The sequence below is a fragment of the Mytilus trossulus genome, chromosome 3, assembly GCF_036588685.1.
Source record: "Mytilus trossulus isolate FHL-02 chromosome 3, PNRI_Mtr1.1.1.hap1, whole genome shotgun sequence".
Classification (NCBI taxonomy): Eukaryota; Metazoa; Mollusca; class Bivalvia; order Mytilida; family Mytilidae; genus Mytilus; species Mytilus trossulus.
This window is the reverse complement of record NC_086375.1, coordinates 48,801,749-48,810,868: the sequence shown is the minus strand read 5'-3', so window position 1 is coordinate 48,810,868 and position 9,120 is coordinate 48,801,749.

Below are 9,120 nucleotides of genomic sequence, written 5' to 3'. Positions count from 1 at the left end.
ATTACTTTAACCACTTCTGGTCAGTCAGCAGTTTTTTCCTTGCATACGGACATATAGACAGTCATTAAAAAATTTAAAAAGACTAGGGGACACATAGAAAGACTGTTGAACAGAAAGACAGACTTGTTGACTCATAGACAGACTGATTTTGTGTTTTTATAAATAAATCTAATTCTAACACTGTTCGGTTTAATTTCCAGACTCTATATAAACATAGTGAAATCTATAACGGGGGAAAGATTGGCATGGGGGAAAAGTTACTATATGTATACGTATTGTCAACTTTCCGCAGGGGAAGAGTCACAACGATCCAAAATTTCCCCGGGGGAAAAATTGGCTCATGCCAGTCTTTCCCCCGGGGGAAAAACTGGCACGGGGGAAGAATGACTATATAACACCGGTACAGTGTGGACCAAAAAATAAAGAGTAACAGAAATTTAAAACGTATTTTATTTCTTAATTTATAGGGAAGCTATACAAAATTTTAATTATGTAAGGGAACGACCATTCAACTTAAAAAAAAAGGGGGATACAAAAATATTCTGAAGCCAAATTTGATGAAAAAAAATAGGCTAGTCATATTCTGTATGCAAATTCTCCCAAAATCTTTAAAGTGTTAAAGCTTGAAAAAATAATCTGGTCGATTGCGTTCAAAATTAAATAAATATGTAAAAAAAATCGGAACAAGGCCCCCCCTTTTTGAAGTTAAATAGTTGTTCCCTAGTTGCGGATCCAGAAATTTTTATAAGTGGTGCCCACTGACTGCATAAGAGAGGCCGCTCCGGATATGCTTCAGTGATTCCCTATATAATCAACCATATGTTTTCCAAAAAAGGGGGCGAGCCCGATGGACCCCCTAAATTCACCTCTGGTCCCTAATGAAACAAACTTGTACTATTTCATATTAAATGAGTGCCAATTAATACGCTGTAAAACACAGATGTGCAACTTCGATCTGAGCATATATTTTTTTTGGACAGCCGGTCCGACGCAAAAGATGCGGACTCTGTACTTATCTTATAGATGCTAGAGATTTGCATTTGAACTTTGATACATTTGTGAGCTGTGAAAACTTAATCATTTTATTTTGTATCAAAATGTAACTTTTTATTTTTAGTGTTTTTTGTCAAAATTAAAATGAACAAGCATTAATTAAGTCTATTCATAATAATTTCAAAACATGTAATATTATTTTTTAGTTATGTTTTCATTCTTTTAATATTATTATCATATTCATTGGTTGATTTTTTATGCATTTAGGTTTTTGTGCTAATTTCTTGTAGTAAACCACTTACGATTACGGTTATGTCAGAAAACCCGGAGATTCGATACGCTTGCTCAGACATGTATTGTTACAGTTTTTAGTCCATCTTAAATCATACCCTAGGGTTGATTTTATGACACCAACGATAATCAGGCCCATGTGGATATCCTAGTTTTTGTCGAAATACATGTACAATTCGTTAAGAAGGACATATTTTAATAGATTTCTGATACCAATATGATAGTATATCTTATAAAGATTGAAGTTCAAGTTCAAGTTCATAAGGTTTATACACCGACAAGGCAATTATACAGAAAACAAAAGCTCTATTGAATCATTACAAACAAAATATTTAAAACATGCACGTTTAAAAGAAATCAAGTATGCTACCCACAACAGAGTTACACAATACTGATCATTTCATTGAAGTATGCATATAACAATACATGACTTGAAGCATGCATATACAATATACATGACTTGAAGCATTTAAATATACTGAACGGCTTTAGAAACGCACACTCATTTGGCTGATTTTTGTTACCAAATCTTTTTTGATTCTCTTACAACTACTTTTCATGCTTATCATGCTTCTTTCTCCTGACAAAAAATAAAAATCTGACTTACCTGTGGTTTTTGAACGTACCGAATTTTTGAAGTTGCACGAATTTCTTAAAGCGAAATTTTTGACCCATGAAAGATTGTTTCAGGTGTTTTTGCTTTGTGAAACAGTTCTTTCAATCCTTTGCCTTACGTAAATCAGTTTTAAAATGTTGCAACTCCATTTTGCCAAGACTGAGAAATAAAAACAAACAAAAATGAATTAGCCCTTAAGAATAAATACTACAAACATGAAAACATAAATGTTCTGCAACCATACCGTATGACTTCCGAAACTCGTCTTACTGTCCTTCCGACAACGATACAAGTAGACAAGATGTGTTGCTGGCAATCAATGAACAGATCAACGTGTAGTGACAATGGATTATGCAACGTCATTTGCCAGACATGTTTACGGCCGCAACGTCAACTGCTAACCAAATTGCCGAGTGCCATTGAGTACAGATTCGTGCAATAAATGTTTCCCATGAACTACATTGCAAAGAATTGACTGAAGAAAAACCTATAAAGCCCTCAAGTTGCAACCGCATAATTACCAAAACAAATTAATGGGTTGAACAAATGCAAAATCAGAAGGTGTAAAACAGAACCAAAAAAATGTGAGACAGAATTTGTTGACCTTTCTGACAATCATTTTGGCGTTTATAACAGGCAGTCATCACTTTTGACGTTGACACATTCATTCAAACATAACACAAAAATAATCTAGTGTTGCGTTTCTAAAGTCGGTCAGTATATATGTTATACAAAGCAGAGATATTAAAAGTAACATAAACAACTTATTATTAAAACATATGTAAAACACTTTAAAACACACAAGGAATTATAGCAAATTAATAAGCAGGAAAAGAACGTTAAAAATTAAAGCATTAATTATTTACAGGCATTGCAATGGCATGAACTAACATTCAAGGTAACAATAAGTTTAAAAAAATAGTTACAGCCGGCTCCATTGAGTGTGTAGGCAAAGGGTAATATCTTTGGTTGGCTTGCTTGCTAGCTGAACCATGAAGTCATTAATAGGTTCTAGGTAAACTACCCTCCTTTAAGAGTAGAATACCCAAAATAACCACTGTATCTGTCTGTAGGACTAGCCTTCTTCGAAAGGAGGATAGTATACCTTAACTAATAATGACTTCACGGTTAAGTTATCAAGCAAGCTAACCTAAGAAATAACCTTTGTCTTCACACTCAATGGAATCGTCTGTAAAATTGTTTTCATTGTCTGAAACTCTGGGGTAGTTCATTCCATAATTTTGCAGCTGTGTATTTAAAAGAATTGATGCCATAGCATGTTGTTCTCACCTGGGACTGTGCAAATGTATTTTTAAATCTGAAGTAATATTTGTGCTTTTTTTATATTACTAAAATGTAAATAAAATAGACTCTTTGGTGTATAATTTTAACTTGATTTTATATATCTATTGCTCGCAATCTTCTAATTTCAAGGATGGAAATGTTGCCTTGTGTAAAAAGATCTTCATATGAGATATCTTTATAAATCTTCATAAACAAACCACAAGGCTTTCTCTTGGATTTTTTTCCATCTCAACTGTGTGTGGGTTTTTTTCCACTTCAAAAATGCCAGGTGACTGGGCAATGATAATCATTAAGATTAGACAAAATAAAAGAATAATGAATTGTTAGACAACCAAGTCTATTTAGATAGCTATCAATACATTGAAGAACAATAAGTTGACGCGAAGCTACCTTGTAAATCTCAGATAAATGTTATTAAATCAAAATTGTATCTGTAATCTAGTGTAACTACATGTAGCTTTACATCATTTTCACATTCTATTCTATTTTCTTAAACATTAGAAAAAAATCAAGTTTAAACGTTTGTTTGACAATTGCCAGTGCTTGAATTTTATCTGGATTAGCTTTCATTAAATTGTAATCAAAGTAGTCCAACATTTTTAGACTATCACTTTTTGAATTTTTTGACATTCTGTATATCAAAACATCATAGGATAAAGTGTCATCCGCATAATATTTACTCATTGTTGTCTGTTTTGTGAGAGGCTCTTTTATAAATCTATCAACGATTTGATGTTTAATAATAAGTCGAATGCCATTGATAAGTCCGCCCATATTGCTGCGACAAAATTGTTATCGTTCAGTGCTTTCTTCTAATCCTCAATAACTTTAAGGCGGGCAGTTTGACTCCCATATTCTGATCGAAATGCAGACAGAGTGGATTAAAACGTTAAAAAACCTAAGCTAGTTGATTAAAAAAGCACGTTCGTAGAATTTGAATATACTTGGCAACACACTTACTGGGCGATAGTTTCTTTTTTCTCAGCATATTGTTTTAAAACTGTAATTGATTTGTGTTCTAATAGGACTAATAATTATAGGATTTGCCAATTTTACCATTTTGTGCCGAAGTGCCATCATACCCTGCAGACTTTTTAGCATTTAGCTTATCTATTTGCTTTCTGAAAAAGTAATCTGTCACAGGGTGGAGGGTAAGTTCTTTGCCTTCGTTTAATTTACTTGATACTAGGATGATCAACAACAGAATTAACATTAGTGCCATTATTTTTTGCCACATTAATGGAGTAGTCGTTAAAAACATCAGATATTTGATTTGGGTCATTTTAGCAGATTGTAATACGTTTTATAAAAAAAATCAAAATTTTCATATGATGTTGTAATACGTTTTATAAAAAAAAATCAAAATTTTCATATGATGTATCAGTGCCAGCATGTTCAATTATAATTCCTCGTTGTTCTGATTAAAGATCCTCCAAAAAAAGTTTATGATAAAAATTTCTACAACTTCTATATTTAACAGGTTCATTTTTTTTTATCTGGATCGACTGATTTTATGTTGTGCACATCACTCAAGCCACAGTTAAAACTTGGTACACTTTGGTAATTTTAAGGCTCGTTTGTAAGTGTGGGTGGACACTATTTCATATCTTTTGCAGTAAAAAGCTGTCAATTTGAGGAACACTATTCCATGGAAATGGGAAAAATAATACCTAAATTCTATGAAAGAGTGTCCACATGGACACTTTTTCACAGGACCCTTTTATGTCTAACATAAGGACTACTTCATTTAATGTTGGCAATGCGTCTTTAGAAAAGCTTACATGGCATTCTTTGTAAAGTTAAATTTATTGCCACATAGTAAGCTATAAGGTTCATGTGCGAACAATAAAGACGAAAAATAAAGAAGGTGCCTTGCATCTATGCAGAAAAAATACGGACGGTAGAACAAGATTTTAAAGGACATTTTTGATGCCTTACACATGTTTATTAAATACTCCTGTCTGCGTTTCAATGAAACCGTACTACTAGATAAAGTGGTGTTTTTAAGACTAACAATCAGTTTCTGTGGTCAGATATTTTGTGAGCGTAGGTTGGAGATTAATCAATATGTAAAATAAAAATTACATTAAAAGGTATGAACATCTAGGTATAACATAAGTAAATATCCAATTATCCTTTGAAAAATGCTCTGGATGTATGAAGTTTATAAGACCAAGCCCTTTTACTCATATGATATTGTTCTATTGGATTAAATATCATGTAATAGTTTACTACTTTATATTTAGTCCATGATTATCATTTAAATCATTGACCAAGTCTTACAACTTTGCCAAAAGCTGTTTAGTTTAATATTTCTAAAGCTTAACTCTTTGTGAAATCATGTTTTATATTAGCAGGGCGTTGTCCATTACAGCGGATGACAGTTTGGCGTATTGATATAACGAAAATAATTGGACGTAGCAAGAGTAGAACCCAGTTTACCGCCATTTTGGGGGAAAGTGAAATAAATTATTATTGTCCATTTTAGCAACGGATATTAATTTAAAGCAGATTAACTAACAAATGTATGTGATATGAAAAATGCTAATTATAAAAATATCTTGTCTGTTATTTACAGTACTAAATCTAAAGTAAAGTTAGCTCACATGTCACAATTCCGTTTTAGTCTGCAATGTATGTAGACTGACGAGTGCTGTCCCCTGACTCGATACCTACGCTCGACCAGATTTGAGACAAATAAAATCAGTCTAGCAATGTATATCACATTGGACGTACGCAATGGGCTCTTGGACTACTCTTTCAATATGACTATATAATGTTCATTTAATTGTGATAGGAACTGTTCCCTCATCATGTCTATATTTGAATGCAGACTCATTGATACTGCTTTTATTTGTATTTGTATGTTAGTTGCTGTATGTAGTTTTTTGGCAATATTCAATAAACCATCTTATATTGCTTCTTAATTTCATTTTGTTTCAAAAACATTGTTTCCATTTTTAACCAAATTGTAAATTGCTTTACAAACTGTTGCTGAGCAATATGGATGGGTGAAGATGCAACTCTATTAAAAGTTGATTTTATGCAAATAACATCACGTGTTAATTTTGATTAAAAAATGAAATGTCCAATTGGCTTGTAAGTAACTTTGGTGTAAAACAAGGTGACAGTTCATCTCCGACATTATTTCTATTTTTATTGATGATATAGTAAATGAAATCAATAACTTGGACATGATATAACAATCGGAGCATCAAAATGTTCATTATTACTCTTATATGCCAGTGGCGGATTCAGAGGGGGCGTAGAGGGCGTACGCCCCCCCCCCCCCTTTTGCTCGGACTTTTTTTTGTAAAATGATTTATCAGACTAGACTTCGTGAACTTTGCCATTTCCCGAGTATTTAATTTTTATACGACAATTCTTTTCTTATAAATATATTTTTCGCTGGTATTTACTGATTGTCAAAGTCATGTGATTTGCTATGATGGAGTTGACCAGTGCGTTGAAAAAACGGAATTCGGTCATTTTGAAATTCAAGTTACAGTAATACACATTGCTTAGGCTGAGGATTTCATGACAATCAGGAAACCTTCAAAGCGATACAGGATTGAGCAAGAACGTTTGGACTTCTATTTCACTATTCCATCGAACAGAAAGTAATAGTTAATACTCTATAGACTATTACACTCTCATGGAAAAAAAAGTGCCATAATATTATTTACCTGCGAAAACATGTTAACCCCAAATGCCCCAGCTTATTTTATAAATAACAAAGTTGAATAATGATCCCTCGTCACCCCGCCGCATTTTTGCCCCTGTCCCAAGTCAGGAGCCTCTAGCCTCTGTGTTAGTCTTGTATTATTTTATTTTAAAATTTTCTTGTGTACAATTTGGAAATTAGTATGGCGTTCATTATCACTGAACTAGTATATATTTGTTCAGGGGCCAGCTGAAGGACGCCTTCGGTGCTGGAATTTCTCGCTACATTGAAGACCTGTTCGTGACCTTCTGCTGTTGTTTTTTCTATGGTCAGGTTCTTGTTTCTTTGACACATTCCCCATTTCCATTCTCAATTTTAGTATAAGCTCTAGAAAAATTTCAAGTCTCAGGTACGAACCATTTGATTTGAGGAGGCAGTCTTGAGATATTTGAGAGAAAAAAAATGACTCTGATTCTTGCCTTAAACAAAAAATCTGGACGTATCTGGATTGAAAACAATAGTCTTGTCTATTTTTTTGCTATTAAAAACGAAAATTTTCAACAAAATTATTTAGCATGAAATGAACATGATGAATAAAAACGGGCGTATTTTTTTGTGGCCGGGGTTTGCATGTCTGACTGGAATGTCTGTTTCGCCGAACTTATATATACTGAATACTTTTTTCAAGACCAGACTGTAACCTGCCTGGTACGGGGCGCGGAATGGGACTCTTGTGGTTTTGTACTCAAAATTCAATTTTGTACGGACAAAAGTGACTTTTGTTCAACAAAAATGAGTTCAGTTTAACAAAATTTGTATCATACTACAAATTTGAAATTTTGTCATACAAAATTATCTCTCAAAAGTTGAATTTTGTCATCACAAAAATGAATTTTGTCGTCACAAAATTGACTTTTGTCTCAACAAAATTGACAAAATTGACTTTTGTCTCAACAAAATTGACAAAATTGACTTTTGTCTCAACAAAATTGACAAAATTGACTTTTGTCTCAACAAAATTAACAAAATTGACTTTTGTCTCAACAAAATTTACAAAATTGACTTTTGTCTCAACAAAATTAACAAAATTGACTTTTGTCTCAACAAAAATGACAAAATTGAATTTTGTCTCAACAAAAATGACAAAATTGAATTTTGTCTCACAAAAGTCAATTTTGTCTCACAAAAGTCAATTTAGTCTCACAAAAGTTAATTTTGTTTCATAAAAGTCAATTTTGTCTCACAAAATTGAATCTTACCGTACAAAATTGACTTTTGTGATTTAATTTCCATATCAGGTAACAAAAGTCAATTTTGTATGCAAATATGTTTATATTTGCATACCTTTAAGACAAAATTGACTTTTGTCATGACAAATATGAATTTTGTCTACAAAAATGAATTTTGTCATGACAAAAATGAATTTTGTCTACACAAATGAATTTTGTCATCACAAAATTGAAGTTCTCACAAAACAAGTCTGTAGCACATAGTTTTGTAAGACAAAAATGATTTTGTTATGACAGAATTGAATTTTGTACAAAACCACAAGAGTCCCATTCGGCGCCCCGTACCTGCTGGGTGTGACCTTTATGTCTCTATTTGTCGACCGTCATTCATAACTTCGTTGTCATTTCAGACACTTTCGTAGTCTTTGGTGGATTTGGAACCCCTCACTTCGGTTCTCTAAGTTATGTTGAGTGAAACATATCAATCAAACATTTTGATACAAACTGCTTGTTTGTCTTTTTTAACTCGTTTCGGTCGTATTCTAAATTACATCGAATTTCCATGTCTATTTTTTACTGACAAGTCCTACATCAAATATATCAGTACATAGCTTTGGATCAATACTTTCATTTTATAATAAACAATAAATATGGAGAATACAGCATAAAAAATATACAAGCCCCAATCCAGAAACCGTTTAAATAGTGCATATTACACTTATTTAATGTTTTTTCGCCCAAAAATTTTTCGCCTCGCTCCGCTCGGCAATATTTAAAATCTTCGCCCCCCTTTCCAAAATCCTGGATCCGCCCCTATATGCGGACGATATTATTTTGATGACCGTGACTGAATGGGATATGCAAAAGAAGCTTAATAAATTACATAAGTGGTGCAATCAATGGAGAGTCTTACGGAATGGACAAGTGAAAAGTTGTCCATTTCAGAGCATCTTTTACAAAACGGAGTGAATTTCAATTCAGAATCAGAGGAAATATTTTTCAAATTACAGACAAATAAGATA